This window comes from Podarcis liolepis, assembly GCF_965112155.1.
Source record: "Podarcis liolepis genome assembly, chromosome: 6".
In the NCBI taxonomy this organism is placed as follows: domain Eukaryota; kingdom Metazoa; phylum Chordata; class Lepidosauria; order Squamata; family Lacertidae; genus Podarcis; species Podarcis liolepis.
In genome coordinates this window covers 21,477,634-21,502,280 of record NC_139559.1, presented here as the reverse complement: position 1 = coordinate 21,502,280, position 24,647 = coordinate 21,477,634, and the positions used below count along the sequence as shown (strand labels likewise).

Genomic DNA, 24,647 nt, shown 5'->3' with positions numbered 1-24,647 from the left:
CAGCCCTGTTTAGGGAAGCTTTTAATGTTTAATAGGTTATTGTATTTTAGTGTTTTGTTGGAAGCCGCCCAGAGTGGCTGGGGAAACCCAGCCAGATGGGTGGGGTATAAATAAATAATAATAATAATAATTGTCAGAGCTGCTTGAAGATCCTAGCTCACAGAGGATCACGCTAGCCAGCGATCATTAAGTAAAAGTCTTTATTGAGTTACAGTTTCCATTCTCACGCTGCTGCGCGCAACTCTACGTCTAGTAGCTAGATCGGCGAAGCTCCGTCTGAGTCTCCGCCCCGTGTGCACCAACTTAATATCCTAGCCCGGCGCCACCTTTTCCGCCTGACTGTCCTCCTCTGGGTCCCTCTACCCCCCGGGGTCTCTTCCTTCCGGGATTCTTCTGACGCCGACCCCCCGGACCCTCCTGTCTCCTTGCGCCGGGCTTTAGGACCTGGCTCCCTTTCCGGGCTGCTTACTGCGCCACCTTCCTCTGCATTTGAACTTGGCGCGCGCGCCCAACCTTCCACTTTCCGCTTAACCGTTTCTTCGCTCCCCGATGGAGGTGTGGCCACTCCTGACTCGTGCCCTCCCTCCTGTGGTGAGCTGCCAGCGCTTGCCCCCTGGCTCCTTTCCTCTTCCCTGCTCTCTGGCGGTGACGCTGGTCCCGATTTCCAACTGCTCTCCTCTGAGTCCCCTCTGGCTCTATCTTCCTGGGGTGCCCCCCTAGACTCCCCCCTTGCCCTTGCCTCTGCTCCTAAACCCCTGACAATAATAATAATAATAATAATAATAATAATAATAATAATAATAATAATAATTATTATTATTTAAACTGATGGGAGGTAGCCCCAAATTGAACACAAGAAATCATTGTTTTAGATTGTTGTATTATTATATGTTGCCGGCCATTACATGCTCACTTTGCAGCAGCAGGAGAGGATAGAAGATCAACAAACAAATCAACCAATGTAGAAACAGCATTTATATGTTTTTAGGAGAAGTTTGGAAAACTATGTCAATGACTCTTTAGGAACAGACAACTGGACTGGATCCATTTAAATTCCCTACTTTAACAGAATCCTTTCTTCTTGCTGAGGAATCTGAGTGATACTGAGTGTGGGGCGTCCACTATCCCCATTGCCCTGTGCTAAGACCGAGAATGGACCCAGAACATCTCCAATACCCCACTATCATCATTGCATTGCAATGAGAAGCCAGTAATTGCGGAAACCTTTTGTCTTCCACAAAGGATCTTCTTATCAAAAAGCCCAATAAGCTTCCAAGGAACACAAGTGTTCTTAGGAACAGTCCAAAGACCACTGGACTGGGGGTTTACTGAGTCCCTGTCAATTATATTATTCTGTACTATGCATAGCAAAGAACCTTCATTTCTAAAGGTCGCCCTGAAACTACAATAAGCCTTCAATTTATGTGGGAGTTACCTTCCGGGGACAATGCCTAAAGCCAAAAATATGTATAGTCAAAACACATTGGGTGCCAAAGCCCCTCCCCCCCAGACACCTGCCCCCCTTTTAATTATTATTTATTATTAATTATTATTATTTTGTCAAGCATGTAAAACTGAATGTGCACAAGTTAAATGTATGTAAGTTGTAAGCTTATTGTACTCTCTTTTGGGGTGGGGGGGGTGACTGATGCCATTTGAGTGTCAAAGTGTTCCCTACTTAGGCAATAAAATAAAAACAAGTGCCTGCAAAAAACACACTTGCCTTTTCATTTAGATTGCTATTTTCTTGCACACTCCTATTTCTCACATTCAACTTCAGTTGCCTGCAGTGAAACCATCACATACCCAATCAGGGATAATGTAGTAAATGGGATGACATCACAACATGACATAGCCAGTCAGACTTGCCTGAGCCACCTATGTAAGCAATCCAGGAAACAGCAGCAAGGAGCGGGAGGGGAATGGCAGTAATACATGTAGGAAAGAATACTGCCAAAGGATTGAAGAAAATGCAAATACACACACAATCAAAGCAATATTTGAAATATCTTCTACCCCGACCTTCAGTTTATAGCCAAATATCAAGATTGGGTATATCTGGCACTGCTATAATTATGTCTCATGCAATCTTATTTATAATGCAAGTGTTTGTTCCACAAAACCAAACTGTTTTCAGAATGTCTCCACCCCCAGTGCCCCAAACAGCTGTTGCAGCCTCTTCCATCATTTCAGCTTCTCAACTGTGTACTAGCAACTTTGCTGGAAGTAGTCTGGCCCTGTTTCCATGTTGCCCAAGAGACAAAACAACTGCAGTTACTGGAATATGAGCAATCTGTTATGAGATGTTTCAGATTGCCTAATGGAGGGTTAGTAGCAGAAATAAACCCTAGGCAGAAGGATGAAGAGTTAAATACTGTATATGAACGTGCAAGTGCTGGGATAGCTCAGTTGGTAGCGCATGAGACTCTTAATCTCAGGGGTGGTGGATTTGATCCCCACATTAGGTGAAAGATTCCTGCATCACAGGGGGTTGGACTGGGTGACCCTCATGGTCCCTTTCAGGTCTACAATTCTGCGATTCTAAGAAAAGGGCAATCAAAATTAGCAGGAACTGAAACAACTCCTCAATGAGGAAAGTTGCAACATTTGGGGCTATTTAGTTCCAAATAAAAATAAGATAGGGTGTATAAAATTATGAAGAACATGAAGAGAGAGAGAGAGAGAGTTTTTCTCTCTCATATTACTAGAACCCAGGGTCACCCAGGGAAGCTGGCAAATTAATGCAGGATAAATCTATGTATCAATGGCTACAAGCTACGGTGGTTAAATAGTACCTCCATGATCAGGCAGGGGCTATTGCCACCATGGCCTTCTTATGGGCTTCCCATAGGCATCTGGGTGTCCCTGTGGGGGGGAAATGATGCTGAACTAGAAGACTTTTGGTCTGATCCAGAAGCACTCTTACATTAACGGGAGGAAATATACCTGGGCAGGTAGATAAGGAATAAGGCATGACAAATAATGTGATAGAAGATCAAGCTGGGAGGACCAGGTCAAATATATTGGTTAGGTGGATCAGAACTGCATAAAAGCAGCAGCAGGTTAGCAGAAAATAATCACATATCCAACTGAATCTGAGTTACTATTGTGCCTCCCCCAAATTCAAGTTTTGGAAAGCATGTTCTTTCTCACTCTCACACACTTCTTCACTGTTAGCACTCAAGGTGAATTATAGCATCATACGCACAAAGTACCACATGAAACAAATATTGAGATTGTTTCGACTCAGTAATGCAGCTGATTTAGAAAAAGTCTAAAAACAAAGATCAATCTTGAATTCCCTTTTAGGACCCATTTCACACACATACTGCATAAAAACAAAGAATTTCCCTGTTTTTAAATACTAAGCATCTTTACTGGGAGGCAAGTCTCATTTAACTCTTTGGTAAAAAATTTTTAGGATTGGGGTGCATGGAAACATCTCTTTAAACTAGTAGCCTAAATAGAGGCAGAATACAAGGCAGCAGGACATCTCCAAATATAGGCCAATAGGCAACAGCTTGCCCCCGCTGGGTTTGGCACAGCTGTTGATTATGCCAGATGCGTTAACTGATCGAAAAATGCAGAATTTGTCATGTTTTAAAAATCATGAAAATAAATCCGTACACCAAATTCATTCCTTAGCAACCATCCCAATGAAGCGGGTATGCCGATCGTTGCATTGCCAGTTCTGCAATTTCTGCTGGAGCTTGTGTATTTGCCTCCCTCCCCAGCCCCTCAGTACCTCTACTCTAATACAGATGTTTTCAGAGTGAGGCTCTTTGGTTTCGCACATGGCCCCAGAACAACAGAAGATGGCTTTGTGAATCTCAATGGAAGCTGGGTTGGCCAACATTTCCCCCCAATATTACACTACATATTACATCAACTGAAAGTTCACTTCACCATTTCATTTAATAGTTCATTGTGTGCATACAAACAGACGTTAAGATTAGTATTTCTGAACCTCTTAGACTGTAACACTACTACAGTGGTACCTCGGGTTAAGCACTTAATTCATTCTGGAGGTCTGTACTTAACCTGAAACTGTTCTTAACCTGAAGCACCACGTTAGCTAATGGGGCCTCCTTCTGCTGCCACGCCGCCGGAGCACGATTTCTGTTCTCATCCTGAAGCAAAGTTCTTAACCCGAGGTAATATTTCTGGGTTAGCAGAGTCTGTAACCTGAAGCGTATGTAACCTGAGGTACCACTGTATAGTGGATTTCCCTCCACCTCCCATTTGGTGAGTCAAATTCTAAAGAATGACAACAGACCGAAATCTCAAGTCACTGCTAATGATGACAGCTGAAGTTCTTTCAAGCAGTCCAATTTTACGTAGCTGAGCTATGGGGGGGGGGGAGTATTCCTTCCCCACTGTATACTCCAAGCAGTGAACACTGCAACCAGAAATGACTGCAACCAGTATCTATACTATCCAACATTGCAAAGAAACACACTCTTTCCCAATAGACTCTCTATATACCCTTTTTTTGGTTAACAAGAATGTATTTTAATAATGATGACAGAAATCTTAAGTGTTATCTGAAAGCACCTTCGCAGAAATAAACGATCATAACTGTTTCTTAGACCCAAGTTGCATGACTTTGGCTGTTACACACCAAATGTATCAACCCATAGCTGGCATTTCAGCAGAGCAGGAAAAGCTAACCATTCTCATGTTAACACTTCGTCATTTTTCCAGTATGCTTTCCAAAGATCTCAGAACCCACAGGTAAAACCTTCCCTTTACAATGTCTTAAGTTTAACCCCCTTTTTAAAAAAGCAACCACAAAACACAGCTTCGCTACAAATAACTGACTGCTCAGAAAGTTTATACACAACCAGCACTGATAAGGTTTCCATCCTAAGAAGTCTCTACAGTTGTGAATATGGGATCATGCTCCTTATGGGGCAGTGATGTCCAGAATTAAGAGACAGTCCCTGAAAATGAGGCGGCACCCTGACAACCAAGCACTTTAAATTGTTTCGTGCTATTTATAAAAACTTGGGGAGGGGTCCGCACCATAGCCAAAGTGATGCACAAACTGACATTTCAGAAGTCTGGCAAATGATGCGTTTGCAAAGGCAAAGAAGTCTGCAGTCGTTCACTTGGAGTGTTGCTTCTTTTACCTCTCTAGCCTTAAGGCTCACTGCCTTTTAAAAAAGTACTCCGGCGGGGCTAAGAAGGCATATCCCCGTTTTTTCGCAGTGACTTGCCCGTGGCTTCCGAGGAACGCCGCGCATGTCCGAATGAGCCATCCGGGCTAGTCACCGGCGGCAAGCAGAACTCTTCGTCTGCTCCGAAGCCGACTCAGGCGCACTGCACTTCAGCGGAGAAAGTTAGCACAGCCGGAGCCAGGCGTCTCCAAGCGACAAGTCCACAAGTGATAAGCAGGCGCGCGGCGATCAGCCCCAAAGCGCCGCCAGGAGCAGGCAAATCCGGAAGGCTAACGAAACAAGAACAAGCAATGCCTCCGCTCCCGCCGCTCCTTGGGCAGATGCTTCCCCTCGCCACCCCCTCTGCTAACGCGAAGCGCCGAAACATCAGCGGTTGTTTTGCAAGCGGCTCTCGGCCGCCTTAAGCGCGCAAGTCCCCCTCCCTCCGCAGCGCTCCGAAAATAAGTTGGGAGATCGCTCCCGAACCTCTCCGGCTTCCCTCCCCGGCGCCTCCCGCTCAGCTGCGTCTGGGACTCAGGCCCGCTGTACCGGGCAGAGATCGGGGAACCCCCTTCCTTCGCAGCCTGCACCGCCTCCAAGGAAAGAGGGGCAGCCGGACGCACAACGCCAGGCAGCCCCGAGGTGGGTGGGCAGCCGGGGAGTGCGTCCTCCGGCGCGGCGGGGCTCTCCATGGGCGGCGCCCCGCTGTCCTCCTGCAGGGGCTGCGCTCGGCTCTCCCGTTGGGTGGCTCCGTGGCCCCGCGCCCGCCTGCTCCCCCACCCAACCCCGCTTGGCCGCCCAACCTGCCCGCCAGCTCACCTGGCCGGGGCCGGAGGTGCATCGGCAGCATGTCCCTGCTTCTCCCCGCGTCAGGAGCAGCTCGCCTTTCCAGAAGCAGCAGCAAGTGCGGCTGCAGGCGCCGCGGAGCTCGGCCGGACGCCCCGGCATCGCCTCGTCTCCAGCCCAGGCGGAGGCTCCCCGCGCGCCGCGTCCCTGCCGGAGACAGAGTGGGCGCCTTCCGTGGCCCTTCTGGGGTCGCTCGGCTCTCCTGCCCTCGCCGGGAGGCGGAGCACGAAGCGGCAGCGGCGGCTCGCAGGCTCGCTCTGCTTTGCCGGAGCAGAGGAGCTCTCTGGCTGCCCTCGACTATTGCGCCGGCTGCGCCAGGCGGCAGCAGCAGAGGCAGCAGCAGCAACAGCAGCAGCAGCTGGGCTTAGCTGTGCAACGCGGGGCCAAGTCCTTGGCGCGCGCAAGAGCTGGGCGCTCTTCTTCCTTCTGGCTTCTCCTCTCGCTCCTGCCGGTGCGAATCCGAGCCGGGCAGGAGGCGACTAAGCCCCGGCGAAAGGCTGCGGCTGGATCCCATTTCAAATCAGAGCGCGGAGGGAGGGGCGAGCGGGGAGGGAAGGGAGAGACGTCTGGGGCGGCCTTTATGGTTTTGTATATGTGTGTGTGTTTTTTTGTAAGTTAATTTCTTTCCTGGAGGATCCTCCTCCCCAGCCTTGACGCAATCCCCGAGCGGTTTGGAGGGGGGGGGGGTTGGTAACCTGTTCCACCGGCCCCCACCATTTGTTCAAAGTCCAAGTAAAGCCGCGGCGGCGGCAAGTCTTCGCCACGCAGCGCTTCACCTTACCCCAAATAAATGCTTGGGTATATACATCCCATCGCAACCCATTCACACGCACATTGACACACTGACCCGCAGACTGCTTTGCAAAGCTGTGTGTGTGTGTGAGAGAGAGAGCGCGTGCATACACACGCGCGCGCACAACAAAGAACGATGTCAGAGACACAGAGATTCAACAAAATAAGCTTCTTTCTGCCACCGGAAGCGAAGTTGGGTCTTTCTGGCTAACTAGGCAACCCGCTATACACCTGCGCACCTACCTAACTCTCTCACTTAAAGGGTGGGGAAGATAGCTGGAAGAGAGAAAGCGCCCTGAACAGAGCTTGGCTGTCGGCAGCCCATAATCTTACCTTGACGACAAGAAGGGAGGGAGTTTCCCTCCTGTTGTTGGACGAAAATAGCTATTAAGATATGCAAAGCACTAGTGCGGCTTGCTTCTTGCCAGTTTCCGCGGATTCGCTTTGGAACTGCACCCGAAGTAGCAAATGAAGGCGAAGCTCAAGGAGGCAAGCTGCAAATTGTTTAATTGACAGCAAGCTGGCTCCTCTCTTGTTAAAGGGCCAGGGTGGTGGCAGCAGGTTGTTAAAGAAGGGAATCTGAACTTTCTCCAAGAATGGGATGGATTGGAAAAATTAGGCTCTCTTTACGGTGTTGCCAGATGTGGTACCTAATTATACAGCATGAGCATAAGGCTCCTCTGGGTAGAGAGATGCAATAATACAAGACTGGGCCTGATCCTGACTGAAGCCTCTGGGCTCTGGCAACAGGAATAAACATAAAACAGTAGAGCAGGTTTGGTCCTGAAGATAAAAAATAATAATGGGACATGGCACTGGAAGATCCAAAAACGGTTCATGGCATTGTTTCTCGGATCCAGTTTTAACTACTACTGCTGAACTCCTACCTGGCAAACTTTTTGGAGTAAAGAAAGCTTCGTAGTTTCTCCTCCCCAAAATAAGCTTCTTCCGTTTTAATATAGTGCATGGCACTTTGCTTCCCCCATCTCCCAGTTCATGCTGAATAGTTTGTGGGTAAACTGGGTAATTCAAAGATCAAGCTCATAAACAACACAAAGGGCATTTTTCACTTATAAGTGGCTGAAGTAGTGGAAATGCTTGCAGAGGAATGGGTGTGCTTGTACAATAAGGATGCTCCTGAAGTAGGGCAAAATGGAAGTGAGCCATTTGAAAATTGGATCTACATTCTAGCCAATATAGGGTTTTACAATCCAATTACAGGCATAGGAAATGCAAAAAATGGAGTCAGTGTCATGTGAAAATAGCCCACAAGGGGCTAGTGAAATATTATTTTTCCATTTTTAGAGCCAAGCACCATGTCACCTCAAAACTCGACTAAAAACTGCAGGAAAATCTTCCCCAAAGGAAGCAGAATTAATGTGTCTGCCTAACTTGGTCTTAACCACTGTGTGTACTTTCCTCAAAACCAAATGACTGAATTGTGAGATGGATAAAGGATAGTTGAGATGGATGGCAAATGGTCCTGCCTTTGGACAGAGGGGCTCAGCTAAACTATTTCTTTCCCTCTTCCAATCATACTCTGAAAAGTGGGCTTCTTATCAGAAGAAAGGGAAGGTGTATTTAAACGCTGGATTTCTGCTTAATTAAAATAAATAAATAAGCATCAAACAGTAAACAAAACGGTCAAAAATCTTATATAGCAATGGCATAATCACCAATGCCATCAAAAAATAAGTCACAACAGAGCTTCCATTTTAACAAAAGGTACAGATTTTCTCAGCAAGTACACGTAATTCCAATCAATGTTAATGGAAGTTACACAGATGCATTAAAGAATAATGTACCCCCTGGTTGGTAACAAGCTTGCAAAATAAATAGGGCTTCCCACTGAAGGGAAAGGATCTTCTAATTCATATGTCAAAAGGAGCTGGCTTGCTGGCAAGAAAACAAAAAGCCATGGAAAGCTGTGCATTTGGCAGGTTTTCAGAATTACTTCACTCGGGCAGTATTTTGTCAGACTGCTTCAGCAGTTTATACACCCATCTCTCTCTCTCTATACACACACTCTTAAATAAATACTTAGAAGTCAGCACCATTGAGTTCATTGAGATTTACTCCCAGGTAAGTCTGAAAAGGACTACAGCTTTGGGGATCTAAACTGCATCGGAAACAAACTTTGAGAAAATAAAGTTCTATGAAATTTACAGGCAGACACAATCACTCTATATATGCAAGTTTATGCTGAACACATACTAATTCATATGCAAAATGTGTACCTCCAGTGACTTTGGAAACATGCTAACACCCTGTTGAATAACCAACAGACTTTAGGAAAGTTGCTTTCCATCTCTCTTTCCTTGCTTTTTCCGTTCCCTAACTGTAAAACTGAAGCGATGGCAGTTGCTTTCCTTACTAGGCACTCGAAAAGGATATATACTTGGTAAGTGAAATAGCTTTTTTCAACCTACTAGTTAGTGCGATTACGTTTTCAGATTGCACCTGACAATTTCTCTCAACTTGCTTTGTATATTGCTTGCTAAACTGGACCTGACCTGTTGCCTCCCCCCACCCCCAATTCCGACTGCACACCCCTTATTTCATTCCAGTGCAAGACAACTGGTATTCCAGATTCAAATTTTAATGATGGGATAGAATAAGCTATTATCTAACAGCTTTTGCTCCCAAACTGCAAAACTGCGGGGAGGGGGAGATATCCACAATTCCATTTTAATAATGTAAATAGTTCTGTAATACTTCTGACATCAATGGGGAGTTACTGCTTTTCTAGACAGCCGAAATCTGCACATACCAGTAACTGTGTTATACTAAGAACTGCAGCTTGAAAAACTTGTGTTTGAGCTCACTTTTCTCTCCTTCCTCTTAGTCCCTTTCCCTCACCCGCTATGTCGTTTTTGATTGCGAACCTGAGTCTTAGTGTGGATTTTTTAGTATGGAAGCCACTTGTTGGGTAAAGAACGAAGTAGAAACCCCATAAATATTCAGCTGTGAGGAAAATAGAAGGAAAACAAATGAACCAGAATGGTACAGTGTTACCTCGGGTTACATACGCTTCAGGTTACAGACTGCACTAACCCAGAAATATTACCTCAGGTTAAGAACTTTGCTTCAGGATGAGAACAGAAATCGGCGCAGCGGCAGCAGGAGGCCCCATTAGCTAAAGTGGTGCTTCAGGTTAAGAACAGTTTCAGGTTAAGAACAGACCTCCAGAACGAATTAAGTTCTTAACCTGAGATACCACTGTATAATGGACATGCAAGTTGACCAGATTTGGATGAGTTTTGTTTACAGTGAAGTAGTACAGTGCTTCACTACCATGTTCCTATAGGCAGACTGAGGTTGTGCACACATTAGTGGCTTGAAACCCACCAAGCTTGTTTCTCCCCGCCTTCCACCGGCTGCGTTTCAAGCCACATTCTTACATTGGTGTACAGACCAGAGAGGGGGCAAGGATGTCTCCACCCAATGCCAATTACCTTATTTGTTTCCCTGCACTGAGCTCCAATTCCTGATCGGTCATCTGTGCATGTACGAACGGCTGCCTGAAATGTACACACGCCAGCTTAACCTTGGCTCCTCTTTTCAAATCAGTTTTTAGGGAAACAGCATCAAAACAGGAGTACTTCTCAAGAAGCTGCAGGGTACCTGTGGATTGTGGCTCATGTTGTGTGTACTCAGCTTCAAGCATCAGCAGGGGGAGCATACTGGAGCCAGAGGTAATGTGTGTACAGCCTGAGCTGTAAAGCAAATGACACACTGGTGTGTCAACTTGCCAAATCCCAGTGTTCTAAGGTCAGCCTCTATCCTAGTAAACAATAAACTTTGTGAAGCAGCCCTGAGAAAAAGCAGAATATTTTTTCCTTCCATCCCATCTTCTCACAAACACTGTATACAGTGGTACCTTGGGTTAAGTACCGTATTTTTTGCACCATAACACTCACTTTTTTCCTCCTAGAAAGTAAGGGGAAATGTCTGTGCGTGTTATGGAGGGAATGCCTACGGGTGGTGGTGGGGGATCTGCTGCAGTCGTGAGCAGAGGATCCATGGTTCCCCTTCTTTCCCTCCTCTGTGGCTCGCTTTGAAACAGCAAAGCGGGAGAAGAGCTGCTGAGTGGGGAGGAGAGAGGGACAGAGAGCCTGCTTGCTTTAAAGGAGCAAAGCGGGAGAGGAGAGGAGCCTTCTCCCCTTATACCCCTCTTCTTCATTATTAGCAGCATCCTTCTCCTTGTCCCTTGAGTGCTTTTCCTTCCCTCCCTACTTTAAAACGTGGTTACAAAGCACAGATCCACATGGATCCTCAAGATTTTTGCACTGGGTCACCCCAAATTCACCATCAGATCACATAACATGTCCATGGCTACATCTTGCACCAAAAAAATCACGCACCCACTGTTGCCTGGGGCCGCAGTGGTGCAAAAACGTGGTTACAAAGCATGGATCCACATGGATCCTCAGGATTTTTGCATTGGGCTACTCCAAACTCACTGTCAGATCACATGTCTGTGGCCACAGCATGAACCACAAAAATAATACATCCACTGTTCGTTTAGAATATTTTTTTTCTTGTTTTCCTCTAAAAACTACGTGCATGTTATGGTTGGGTGTGTGTTATAGAGCGAAAAATACTGTACTTAATTCGTTCCGGAGGTCCGTTCTTAACCTGAAACTGTTCTTAACCTGAAGCACCACTTTAGCTAATGGGGCCTCCTGCTGCTGCCTCGCTGCCAGAGCACGATTTCTGCTCTCATCCTGAAGCAAAGTTCTTAACCCGAGGTACTATTTCTGGGTTAGCGGAGTCTGTAACCTGAAGCGTATGTAACCTGAAGCGTATGTAACCCGAGGTACCACTGTATATACATTGTGTATACTTGTTCCAGAGGCAGTCTTAGGGCAGCTTCCCCGCTATGGGAAGCAGGCATGAAGTCTCTTATAGAGTCCTAAAGTTCTCTTTCCCAAAGCCTAGTTAGTACTTTCCCAGCTTTGGGCAGTAGCTGGGAAGACTCTAGGACCCTGCCAGAGCCCTCACACCTCCGTCCCTGAAGCCCCACACAACATGGGGGCATGTATGCCAAATTTGGGTCTAGTCTGAGTGCCACAGTACAAAGTCCAGCCCTGCTTGCTATATATTCAGTGCAAACATTGTTCTGGTGTCTAAATGCCCCATATACAGTGCAGATGGCGAGGTTCCAGCACAGATTGAAGTCTCATCTACGGGCAATGGAGCCCAGATATTTGAGCTTGGGTTATCTTCCTAGACATCTCTCTAGGCATACACCACTTGCAGGGAGAAAAACAAATATGTTAATTAATGATCGTTTTGTGTGTCTGATTAATAAACTAGGAGTTGGGGAGGGTGGGGAAGGTGTTAAAGAGTATGTGGTAGTGGTACATGGTACCAAAGGAGCAAAGGCAGAGCAACCAGTGGGAAGAGCACAGTGTAAAAATACTTATTTTGCTTTTCCTAATTACTGCTTCTTCACTACCGCCTTCTTCAGCTGCGAAAGAGAACCAACTATTAGAGCTTTTCTTCACATTTGAATACCCTGCGTACAAAACTGGTTGCATGTTCGCAAGTATTATTTGAAGTCCAGCCAATTTTGTCCTTTGTGCTTTTGCATCGCAACGCAAAAGAAAGAAAAGGAAGTTATAAGTTGTGGAATAAAATGAGAACTGAAAGTGTGAACATGTATAATAAATCAAAGGTCTGGCAAATGAGAAGAGGGGGAAAGGAGCTGAAATCCAAGTTATAAAGCTGCCTTACACAGCTTCTGCCACTGTAACTAATGTTGGCATTCCAAGCAGAAATCTTTCCCAACCCTGATGCTAACATCCTTTTAGACTGAGACGCTGGAGAGTGAACCTGGAATCTTCTGCAAGTAGTACAACAACCACTATAGGATATGGTGCACCCAAGTTTTGCCGTGCCTTGATCTCACAATGTGATTTAGATGGATGACTGCTGGATTATTGTATCAAACTGAATTTCTTGGTTAGCATTACAGTGCCCAATATTTAGAATCTAGTCAAATTGCCTGCAGAAATATAGTTATGTTTGCCATTAAGAAGTATAGAAAATGCAGCACACAATCTCTTCTTAATTAGGAATACAGTGGTACCTCGGGTTAAGAACTTAATTTGTTCTGGAGGTTCGTTCTTAACCTGAAACTGTTTTAACCTGAAGCACCACTTTAGCTAATGGGGCCTCCCACTGCCGCTGTGCCGCCGCTGAGCAATTTCTGTTCTCATTCTGAAGCAAAGTTCTTAACCCGAGGTACTATTTCTGGGTTAGCGGATTCTGTAACCTGAAGCGTCTGTAACCTGAAGAGTCTGTAACCTGAGGTACCACCGTACTTTAGCCATTCTATATCATACATATTGGCATCCACCTGTGTCGAGAGACAATGGAGTGCACCTCCAGGGGTGAAGTCAAGCCACTCCACTAGCAGCACCAAAGTGACCTCTCCAGGGAACAGCCTGGATGTGTGTATGGAGGTTCCAGACTGCCCAGATGACAAGCCCCCACTTTCAGCCTTGCTGATGTGGTCCAAAGGAAAGCAGAGTAATATATTTGGCACCAGCTTGGCTGCAGGTGTTGCCAGGAGGCATGCAAGGCGCCATCCAAATGCCTTAGGGACTTCACTCCGGATTTGTGCCTCACACTTTGAACAAAATAACCACTGTATAATATTTATCAAATTGCCCATTGGTTGTATGATGGAATTTAAAAGTGATACCAAGGCTTCAATCCTACGCATACTTACTTGGCTATAGAACCTACTGAACTCAATACAGTAGTTGTGAGCACAGTTGCATAGGATCGTGCTGCAAATAGCATATTATTAACAGGAGCTTGGTTTTGCAAGTTAAAATGCCTCAATATAAATGCTGGTGATAACTCACAAAGATACATTTCCATTGTTTAGCAGCACACTGTTGGCTAGTAATAATTAGATTGGGAAGATGCATAGCAAAAGTGGTATTAAATTACTGAGATAATATTGATTAATATGACAACACTTCTGGCTGCTTAGCAAAATAGTAATCTGTCTTTCTCTAGTGTCCGGTCACAACCCCCCCACCAATATGATTAACATACAAGATCTTATTACTACAATGAAATGAAAAGACATAGGCTAGATTAATAAATGTATAATTGAGGTATTAAAATGATTAATATTGCTGACAGGAGCAAGTGCAAATCCATACAGAAGATGCAGATTAAATGACCGTTTGAATTAATAAAGGAGACTGTATACAACAAAGAAGTAATATCTGAGGTAGTACCAATCTCACATTCTTTTATTCGTCTTCTGCAAGTAGCCTCTTTAAGATCCGCGTGCAGTTTAGAAGGAGGAACTGCAAAGATTTGAGAATGATCAGGAAAGACTACAGCCAGTTCCTATGTATGTTTATTCAGAAGTTTCAGGGATTTAATTCCAAGTGATATGCATAGGACTGCAACATTCTACATTTATTTTCTAACTCTACATGCACAGTTTCACAATAAGTCTTCTCTGTCAGGGGATTGCAGGTTTTTTTTGAAAAGAAGTGGGGAAAATGGAACAAATGAGATTGTTTGTTTATTGTCCCTTAGTAAGTATCAACATATGGTAATTTGAACTAATTGCTACCCCCTCTCATTCTCTTTTGATAATACCTGGTGCATCTGATCAAGTGACCATTAAAGCTTTTGCTGAAAGCCATTCGAGAGTCTTCAAGGTGCCACAAGATTCCTTGTTATTTTTGCTGCACCAGACTAGCATGGCTATCCCTCTGGAGCATGGGTAGGCAAACTAAGGCCCACGGGCCAGATCAGGCCTAATTGCCTTCTAAATCCGGCCCACGGATAGTCCAGGAATCAGCGTGTTTTTACATGAGTAGAATGTGTCCTTTTATTTAAAATGCATCTCTGGGTTATTTGTGGGGCATAGGAATTTGTTCATTTCCCCCCCTTCAAAATATAGTCCCGTCCCCCCACAAGGGCTAAGGGACAGTGGACTGGCCTCCTGCTGAAAAAGTTTGCTGACCCCCCGCTCTGGACAAAGTTAATAGTAAATAGTCTTTCTGTCTCTATTCTTTCTAACACAGAGTCACCTTTGTGATGGAGCAGGCTCTTTTCTGCTGATGCTTGCTCAAGCAAGTACTTCAAGGGTTAAGGTATGTGTGTCTCTTTGCTTGTCATAACCTCTCAACGAGAACAGAACAAGATTGTCCATCTATTAGAGTATGTGCCAATGCCACTTTGGGATCTTAAAAGGCTGCAGAGCAATGCTTACCAAAAGGAGAGAGTATGTGCACAGTGGATGCAGAGAGAAAAAAACATCATAATCCATATTAATATTAATATTAATGGGATGAATGATAAGAAGAAACGAAATAAAGTTGAACAATTCTTAAAAAAAAAAATTGGACATTATATGTTTACAAGAAACACATGTGGCAAAAAGACACAGGAAAATTCTGATTAACAAAAGATGGGAATGAATTCATATCTTCGGACAAAGAGAAAAAATATATATCAAAAACAAGATTGAATCTCACCAAATATTTAAAGATGAAGAAGGAAGAATCATAGCAGTTCAAATCAAATGACAAGGCGAAAAATTAATAATTGTCGGGATCTATGCACCAAATGGAAATAAGACTGATTTTTACAAAGTATTGGAGGAAAAACTATTTGAATATATGGATCAGAAAATTATAATAATGGGAGACATGAACGGAGTGGTTTCCTTGGAAATGGACAGACTAAGGGATGTAAAGAATATAGAAGGAAAACTGCCCAAGACATTCTTCATGATGACTAAGAATTGTAACCTGATTGATATTTGGAGACTTAGACACCCATTGGAGAAACAATTTACTTATTATTCAAAACCGAATCAGTCAATGTCAAGAATAGATCAAATACGGGTATCGAATGAATTGACTCCAAGAATCCAACAAATCGAAATACAAGCCAAAGTAATTTCAGATCACAATCCAATAAAAATGGAATTAAAAGGTTTTGAAGAAAGAACCTTCAGATGGAAAATAAATGACTATTTGTTGGATGATCAGAAGAATTCCTCTTCGTTTTCTAATGTGACTTATTCACAGCTGCCACACACTGGATTGACATCTTCATTGAGCTATCTACTATGACCCCAAGGTTCCTCCAGTTCAGACCCCATGAGCATATATGTGAAATTAACATTTTATTTTATTTTTTTATTTTGGCCAGTGCGCCTTTCAAAATAATGTAAAATAGTGGCCCTTATCTGAAATTTGGGGAGCCTGATGTCTTTCGAAGCTAGTACAGTCCTTGCAAGTTTCATGCCGTTTGGATAGCAAACCTGGAAGTTACAGACAGCAGGTGAATGGTTGGGCCTCCTGATGCACTCTGCGGGGGGGGGGGGGATCTAGTAAATTAATTAATGCAATTTCAAGAAAAGGAAAAGGAAACAAATTAGATAAAAATGAACCAAAAAGCTATGTGGGGGGAAATCACTTGCATCTCTTAGTTACAGCCTCTTTCAAACACACACACACACACACACACACACACACACACACACACACACACACACCTCCACAGCAGCAGATTAAAGGCATGTTTGCAGTGTCTGTATTTCCAAAGACTTGGCTCAGGAACAGCATCTGGAGATTGCACCAGTAGCACCATTGAATAGTATGTAGGGCGGCCATCATTTGAGCTTTTGCAGCTTGTGTAGTTGTGCTTTTAACAATGGTTGGATTGACACCAGTTAGCAGGTAATGTTTATCTCCATGCTGTGAAAAGCTTCTGTTGCTGATTTTTGCTGATAAAGTTGTTGTTGAAAGCACAAGTCTTTTTGTCTGTTCTGTTGACAACCGCCCTCAGTAGCCTCTCTTATTTCCATTGGGAGCAGGCATAACTCATTAAAGAAGTCTTTGCTTCCTCCTCAGTATATTCTTGTTATGTTTGCCTTAAGTCTGTGGTGAGGGCATTGCTCTCTGCCTGTTAGTCACTTGAGATGGCAGTATGCTTTCGTTGAAATAAGGGTAGTGAAAATGCAGCTAAGAAGCAGCTAAGAAGCAAAAAAATCAAATATATATGACTGACACCCTTCTTTGGAAATTTAACCAATGCCCAGACTTTACTTGCAGAAACTTATAGATGAATTAAAACATAATATTTACAGTCACATGCTTTTCCAAGCATGGGCTTACAATCTCTTCTTCTAACTTCCAAGCAACTGTATTTTCCTCTCTTTCCAGAGCTCAGCACTCAGCCTTCTGTATCTGAGTTAGGTCATGCCTTGCAGCTCCTACGAGATATTTCCATTTTTATCTTCTCCTGCAGCTTTGCTCTCTTTCTTTCAAGCAGAGAAGTAGCACCCCAACACTCTATTCAACGTAGCAGTGTTCACAGTGGATTCTAACACACAGTCATCTTGCTTCACACAAAACGGAATGTCTCCTTCATTAGATAGCTCCCATGTGACCAACATTAGCCAATCACATGAGAACTACTGGAGAACTCTCTAGAATTCAGTTACCAATCAATCAAATTTAAACACGTAGTACTGCAAACAAGCATTTACCATTTCTGTGAATTAAATTACTATATTTAGCATGCTTTCTTGAGAGTAACCTCCTCATTCTAGGCACCACAGCTTGCTATTTAAGAAGCTACATGAGGAATTAGGTTCTTGTCAATTTCACTCATAAGCAAAAATATTTGGCTCCTCTAGTTCTCCCCCCTCCCCTTAGAGAAGTGAAACTGATTGGGCCAAATGTTTGCCAAGAAGGATCCAGGGAGCAGCCTGGAGCCCTCCTGGCCGGGAGATCTGATAATGAGGAAAACAACAACAACCGCACTTTGTTGTCTGATTTCAAAGTCTGGGGCTCCTACAAGTAGTTCCTATGCTACTGCAAACGGCAGCAAAGGAATGTGCTGGGACAAAGACAGGCTAAAAGGATGAGGGGTGAGGAGAGGAATGCTGCAGCCGTCAGTTTAAGAACTTAAAATAACAAACAACGGCAAACTAAACGTGCAGATCTTTGCTTTGGCACTTGGTGGCACAACACAATATTTTGTATTAAGGACTAAGGCGTGGGGCAAACCGTGCAGGTTAGCATGTGTCTGGTAGAGAAATCCTTGAATATTCCTAAACATGTTTATTTGTTAGAAACTAAAACTAAATTAAGAATCTCAGCTTTGTGAATAGCATGGTGCACAATGCATTGCTTCAAAAAACAAACAAACAGATAGGTACACTGCTGAATATAATATTTCCGCTCTTCTGTTTTCACAACGACTGACAGGAGTGAGACCTTGTCAGAATATAAACACCTGTGCTCAGAGATCTGCACTGGTTGCCAATCTGCTCCCAGGCCAAGTTCAAGATGTCACTATAGCCCCTAACAGCTTGGGACCAGTTTACCTACAAGATCGCCATACCCCACATGTGCCCACTTGACCCTTTCAATCAGCAGAATTGGCACAACTACAGGTGCCACATAATACCAATTTCACATTTGTAAGAACTTGGATCGTTTAGTGTGGCAGTATGGAAAAAAAGTAGGTAGAGAAAAGCTTTTCTCCATCTATCATAACACGAGAACTCATGGGCATCCTAAGATGCTGAACACCAGAATATTCAGGACATACAATAGAAAGAACTTCTTCACACAGTGCGAAGTCAAGCTATGGACTTATGCTTCCACAAGAGGCAGTGATGTCCACCAACATGGGGGGGGGGGCTTTGAAAGAGGATTTGTCAAATTCACAGAGGAATTAATATGCCTGTCCATGGCTATGAACTCTGATGTCTATGGTTTGCATCCACTGTTGGAGGCAATAAGGTTCTGAATACCGGCTGCTGAAAACCGCAGGAGGGTAAGATTGGTGTTGTGCTCAAGTCCTGCTGGTTGGCTACTGTGGGAACAGGCTGCAGGCTCTTCATATATTCTTAAGTTAAAACATATTAAGCAGATGTCCTGTAAAATGCACTTATTGCTTCCTTACAACCTATATATCTCAGATGTCCCACAATATTCTATTTTGCCCTTTTCTCTCATATTAGTTCCTGAAATGTGCTTCTTAAATCACTAAGTTAAAAAAAAAGTGGATATCACAAGATTTCTATTCGTTTTCATGGTGCCTCAAGGATCTTTGTGGATTTGTTTACAACAGACTAACACAGCTACCTCTTTGGAGCTTTGAGTTTGACTATAAAACTGTAGCCCTTCGTGTTTTTCTAATCCAGATTAACAGTCTGCTCCACCCCCCTTTCCCATGCAAAGGAGTCTTGGGGGATGGAACTGCATGCAAAACCATGAGCATGTATAGACAAATGCAAATGAAAACAATCTTTTACATGTATCATTACCCTAACTGTACTCACAATCATGATAATTACACAATTAATTCTAGCTTGATTGCTTGCCTCAGCAGTTCTGTAAATCCAACCCACACAATGTATTCTGTATACTTGTTCCTAGCAACCAACAGCCCCTGTCAGGCTTTTGGTGGCAACAGTGTGGATAATTAAGGATGGCCTCCTGCCTTCGTTTTCTTGTCCTGTGTCACTAGCTACACAGGGCTGCGCCACAGGCCATGAACCTGCTTCCTGAAGCATTGCCCTCTCTCAAACGTTATGCATTCCCCACTCAGCTCCTCACACTGGTGAGAGGGATGTTTTGCATTTTGCTGCTGCCATTAGCTGACCTATGTGTGTATGCACATATGCAGTGCATTTGCACACACGCTGATAGATGAACATGTGTGCACACCAGCGCTTCCAGAAATAATTTGATGCAGGAACATCGGTATGGTGAAACTTAATCACTGCTGTATTTTAAGTACCGTATTTTTCGTCCCATAGGACGCACCTAGTTTTTGGGGGGGAAATAAAGGAAACCCCCCTTTATTTCTCCCCCCCAAACCAGGTCGGGGAATCCAAACCATGTCGGGGAACAGCGGGATGGCGGCGCTGCGCCTCCCCGCTGTCCCCCGAGCTTGTGGGGCTGCCTGATGTCTGCCCGAAGCGCGAGGCGCTCTGCTTCAGCGCTCCCCGCGCTCTGTGCAGCAGGCTGCTATCCGCAGCCTAGGGAGCCCTGTGGGAACTCCCGCAGGGCTCCCTAGGCTGGGGATGTCTTCCCAAAGTGCCGGGCGCTCTGCTTCTAGCGCGCCCCGCGCTCCGGGAAGTAGGAAGCTCTGCGCAACCCTTGGGAGCCCGGCGCAGCTTCGCGCCGGGCTCCGGAGGGTTGCGCGGAGCTGCGCAGAGCCCGGGAGTGCAGGCAGCTCCATGCAACCCTTGGGAGCCCGGCGCGGCTTCGTGCCGGGCTCCAGAGGGTTGCGGGAGCTTCCTGAAGCCTGGAGAGTGAGAGGGGTCTCCTCTCGCTCTCCAGGCTTCAGCGAAAGCCTGCATTCGCCCCATAGGACGCACACACATTTCCCCTTCATTTTTGGAGGGGGAAAAGTGCGTCCTATAGGGTGAAAAATACGGTAACAACAGCAATATTATATTATGTTGTCTTTATCTTAAGCCCGAGTGGAGATTTGAAGCCTGGTCCCACAGGTCCTTGCCCAGGTCACTGAACAACACACGTTGGTAGCACAGCCAGTATGCGTAGTGGGTTGCAAAGTATGAGGGCAGATTCCTTTCCCAAGGATCTACAATCTAGAATTTGACACGGGGAGTGGGAAGGAAATGAAATACAAGATAAACAGGAGAAGAATAAGCATTAATTTCAGCTAAGCATAGATGGGCTTGTTGAATTTATTTATACAACTGATCCCTAACTTACATCTGATGACGTGGGCTTTTGCTAATGAAAGCTTATTCTGCAATGAATTTGTCAGTCCCATACACCATAGGATTCTATGTTGTTGTTGTTTCTTCCGAATGTAGTTTCTTACCTTTTTGAATACTTTGCCTATTTGGAAATTCTGTACTCACCAGCTGCATTAAATCAGACAGTTTTCCATCACTTCACAGTTTACTGTCTTACTACTTATTGCTTTCTCTGGATGGGGGAAAAAAAATCTGCAGAACATCCACACTGCTGTCACAGCCACTCTGCACAGCATTTCTTATAGGAGGCTTGTTTGAATGCTTGTCTTCTTGAGATTGCCATCTATCTGATCAGTCAGGACACAGAGAAAGTTACCCAGTTTTCAGGTCACCGTATCCTTGAAGCAATTAATTCCTCTTTGATGGGTTTAAATTATTACATGGATTCACCACTGCAACTGTTTTGAAAGATCACATTGTACCTAACTTAGGAGCACGACACACAGTTTTTTGCATCTGCTATGATTGAAATGAATGAAATTACTAAGTACTTACATTAGCAATACTGAAATGTATTTCTGTGCTAGTAATGTTGAGGGACTGTCCCTTTAATAGCCTGTGATTATGCTATTAGGAACATTTCTAGATTTTCAAACAGCTGACCAGAAGATTAGAAGGATCATAGTATGTGAAGCACTACCTGCATTGTCAAAATACTGTTCCAAAATACATCTTCAGAAACTCTTACATGAGAATAATGAAGAGATATTTATTCAGGATAATAATGGAGCAGGCTCAGCAGCAAGCACAGGGTTCAGAAGTCATGATTCCAAGGCACACAAACAAAGCAAGAGATGTCGAACTGAAGAGAATCAACAAAGATGTCCCAACAGTTGCCATGCCCATCCCACCAAGCTTCTAAAGATGAGGTGGTGTGAGCTCACTTAGGAGGTGGTATGAGCTCACTTATGAAGATCTCTCATCTTATGAGACTGCTGTGCATGCCAACACATGCTCTGTCTGGGCTGGTGTGCATGATCAACACCCATGGGAGCAGTGCCTGGTTCTCAGAGACAACCCTGTGTCCTGTCCCTCTGACTCTGCAGTAGGGAACGTGGAGACAGCCAGTAGATCTGCTGCTTCCTTCCCAACACCTAGAGTCACAACGGGAGAACCTCCACTCTAGCTGCTAGTCTCCAAGCCCCCCACTACTACTTCTTCCTCTTCTTCCTTTCTGGGGCTGCCAAACTATGTATGCCAGATTCTGACAGAACCATGGGGCTCACGACATGGACTATAAGCACACACACATAACCTGTTTCTTCTTTTTTCAGATTCCTTCTTCGTGATCTTATTGTTGGAAACCAGCAGTGCAGGGAGTGATAGTCTAGGCCAGGGTGTGTGAATCAGACAATACAAGCAACCTCCCCCCCCCCAATGCTGCTCCAAGAGGCTTCATCAAGGGCAAGTATAGCCCTCAGGTCAGAATAGGTCAGTCACTCCTGACCTAGACACTGGACATGAACATTGGCTATTGTCTCTGTGTGGTTTGTTTAAAATAAATGCTGCAGGAATAGAAACACACACATATTCCTATAACTCTGTTTTTATTACTTTATTTCAAAACTTTTACATCACTCTTCCTCTAACTAATCCATAAGCAGTGAATGACAAGACAAACATAATCATCATAAGACATTCAGTAGAACCAACTATAAAAATAGAAGCAATAAACCTATACCACTGAAAAAAAAGACATTCAACTGAAGCACTTAAGAGTTTCCCGAACCAATAACTCACTTGGATTCCCAAATGCCTAGCAGAAACTAATATTATTGTGCTTTTTGAGTGTTCCTAGTACCTTGCATATGTAATCTTAGTACTCCTTACATTGTCCCCTATAAGGTTGGTCAGTATTATTATCCCCATATTGCAGAAGAAGGATCTGAACTCAGGGATTTCCCAGGTCATAGCTCACACTTTTAGTGACTATTGTACTTTAAGCTTGCCTTCAAACTAGACCTGAGCCAAACTGGGAGCTTCAGTAACACTTTAGCACCCCTCTGTTTTTTTGCTATATCGTCATTCTTTTCCACACTGCATTTTGGTAATGAAACCATCTCACTGCAGTACTGCAGACCAGAGAGGCAGCAGCATGGATGCACATTTAGATGTGAATCAGGATGATATTGCCTACCTGTACTTTATTACACTTGATGGAGATGAATGCTCAAATGTAGCTTCTGATGAATGACAGCAGCACAGTTTTGTCTGCCTGCACTGAGGTCACCATGAAGCCAAATGGTCGTGTGGCACCATTGCATCCACTATGTGATTCCCTAGTTGGATGGGATTACACAGTGAAGAGAAACACACCCTTTTTTAAAAAATGGTGCCAACGTAGCAGCAAAATGCAGCAAAATGGATGCAAATAGAGACCAGCAAATGGGATGTTTTGCACTCATCGAAAGCTTACTGCCTCATGAAAAATCTTTGAGGATGAAATGTAGTGCAGGCAGCAGAGGTACATAAGGGACACACAGTGCATTTCAGGAGAGGCAGCTTTGTCCTACATATTAATTTTTCTCAGGAGGAATAACATTTTTCTGCCCCTCTAAAGGTAGTCATATTGATTTTCATGGAGTAATGAAGCAGTTATGCTTAGGATAGCAGTCTTAATTTAATTTCCCGTTCATTTGAATGTAAAAAGTGCCTCTCCATCAATTTATAGCACAGGTGCAGCAATGAAAGGGGCAAGTGGTGGGGGGCAAGCTACTTGTCAGGGGGTGGGCATGCCTCCCCACCTCCCTCTAGTTCCACCTATGGGTGCACCTTGCTTTCAAATATCAATACAATTTTACTCATGTCTACTCAGGGGAAAGTTCCATTAAGTTCAGTGGGGCCAAATCCCAGTAGGTGGGTACAGAATTGCCGTGTATGACTGCAATTTGTACACTTATATATTAGGCGCCATTGAACACAGTGTAAACATGTACCAGATTGTGCTGCATGTCCCTAAATCTGTAATGTAAAATATTTCTGTGCAGGGAATTGCAGCACCATTACAGGGTAGCTGCTCTCTGCATTCATTGATGTAATGTCACATGAGTGTGGACCTCAGAACATCCCCATCTCCTCCTCCACATATCAGTGAAGCCCTTTGGGTGATATCCAACTCCCTTGTCCTGTCAGCACAAAGAATTCCACTTGCGCAATGGGACCTTCCCTTCTCCTCTCCCCCTGTGTGGGTCTCATATTTCCGCCCGTAACATATACATATACAGTGGTACCTCGGGTTACAGACGCTTCAGGTTACAGACTCTGCTAACCCAGAAATAGTACCTCAGGTTAAGAACTTTGCTTCAGGACAGAAATTGCGCAGCGGCAGCGGGAGACCCCATTAACTAAAGTGGTGCTTCAGGTTAAGAACAGTTTCAGGTTAAGAACAGACCTCCAGAACCAATTAAGTTCTTAACCCGAGGTACCACTGTACTGGGTCTGCATAGGAGGAGCAGGGGATATCTGGTGTTGTACAAGAATAAATCCTTATGCCGATGGGACAGTTGCTTAGTGCTACATTGGATGCAAGTTTTGGTCCCCAGCAGAGGGAGATTTAGGGCAGCACAAGTGGATCCCCCCAGCACTGGGCATCGAACTGAGGTGAGCACCGTAGGGTGGCGCAAGTATGACGTAGGGCAGACGCAGAATGGAAGGCGAGAGGCAGTGGGGGTGCCAAATTTTGGTCTTGCACAGGGGGGCGCTGAAATCTGAAAGACCAAAGTCTGTCCCTGTTCCCAGTGTTATACAAAATGAAGAATACAATTCGAACAAATCCAAAACTCTGAACTACATTTCAACAGCTACCTTTCCTTTGTGGTCCTGGATTTTTTAATTTTATTTACTTACTTTAAACTTGCTTCATGTTTGACAGAAGCTGGAGATAATTACTTCACTATCCTGACTTCAGTGGCATTTGGGGCCTTCAAAATAATTAATTATCTTCGTTTCAACCAGTTATAAACATCGCATAATTACCCATTTGGGTGATTTATATCTCACTTGCTTTTATTAATGTGAACTGCTCTGCAGATTCCAACTGGTCCTCTTTG

General features: G+C 44.5%; 1 protein-coding gene and 1 long non-coding RNA gene across 8 annotated transcripts in view; one reads left to right on the top strand and one right to left on the bottom strand.

Moving 5' to 3' along the window:
• Positions 1–24,647, bottom strand: part of SULF2 (sulfatase 2) — a 273,848-nt gene that overhangs the window by 93,478 nt on the left and 155,723 nt on the right. The window contains exon 1 of one of the 7 annotated variants that reach the window (XM_083508026.1): positions 7,131–7,250. The exons of 4 other annotated variants lie outside the window; for them this stretch is intronic. The gene's annotated coding sequence lies outside the window, so the exon portion shown is untranslated. Of the gene's footprint in view, positions 1–5,132; positions 5,569–5,978; positions 6,630–7,130; positions 7,251–24,647 lie in introns of those variants that run through there. 2 more of the 7 variants (XM_083508020.1, XM_083508025.1) reach the window with 2 other exon arrangements.
• Positions 5,670–22,934, top strand: LOC310709153. Its single transcript, XR_014527364.1, has 4 exons — positions 5,670–5,801; positions 10,368–10,492; positions 14,864–14,932; positions 21,873–22,934. It is a non-coding gene; the product is annotated as an uncharacterized lncRNA (long non-coding RNA).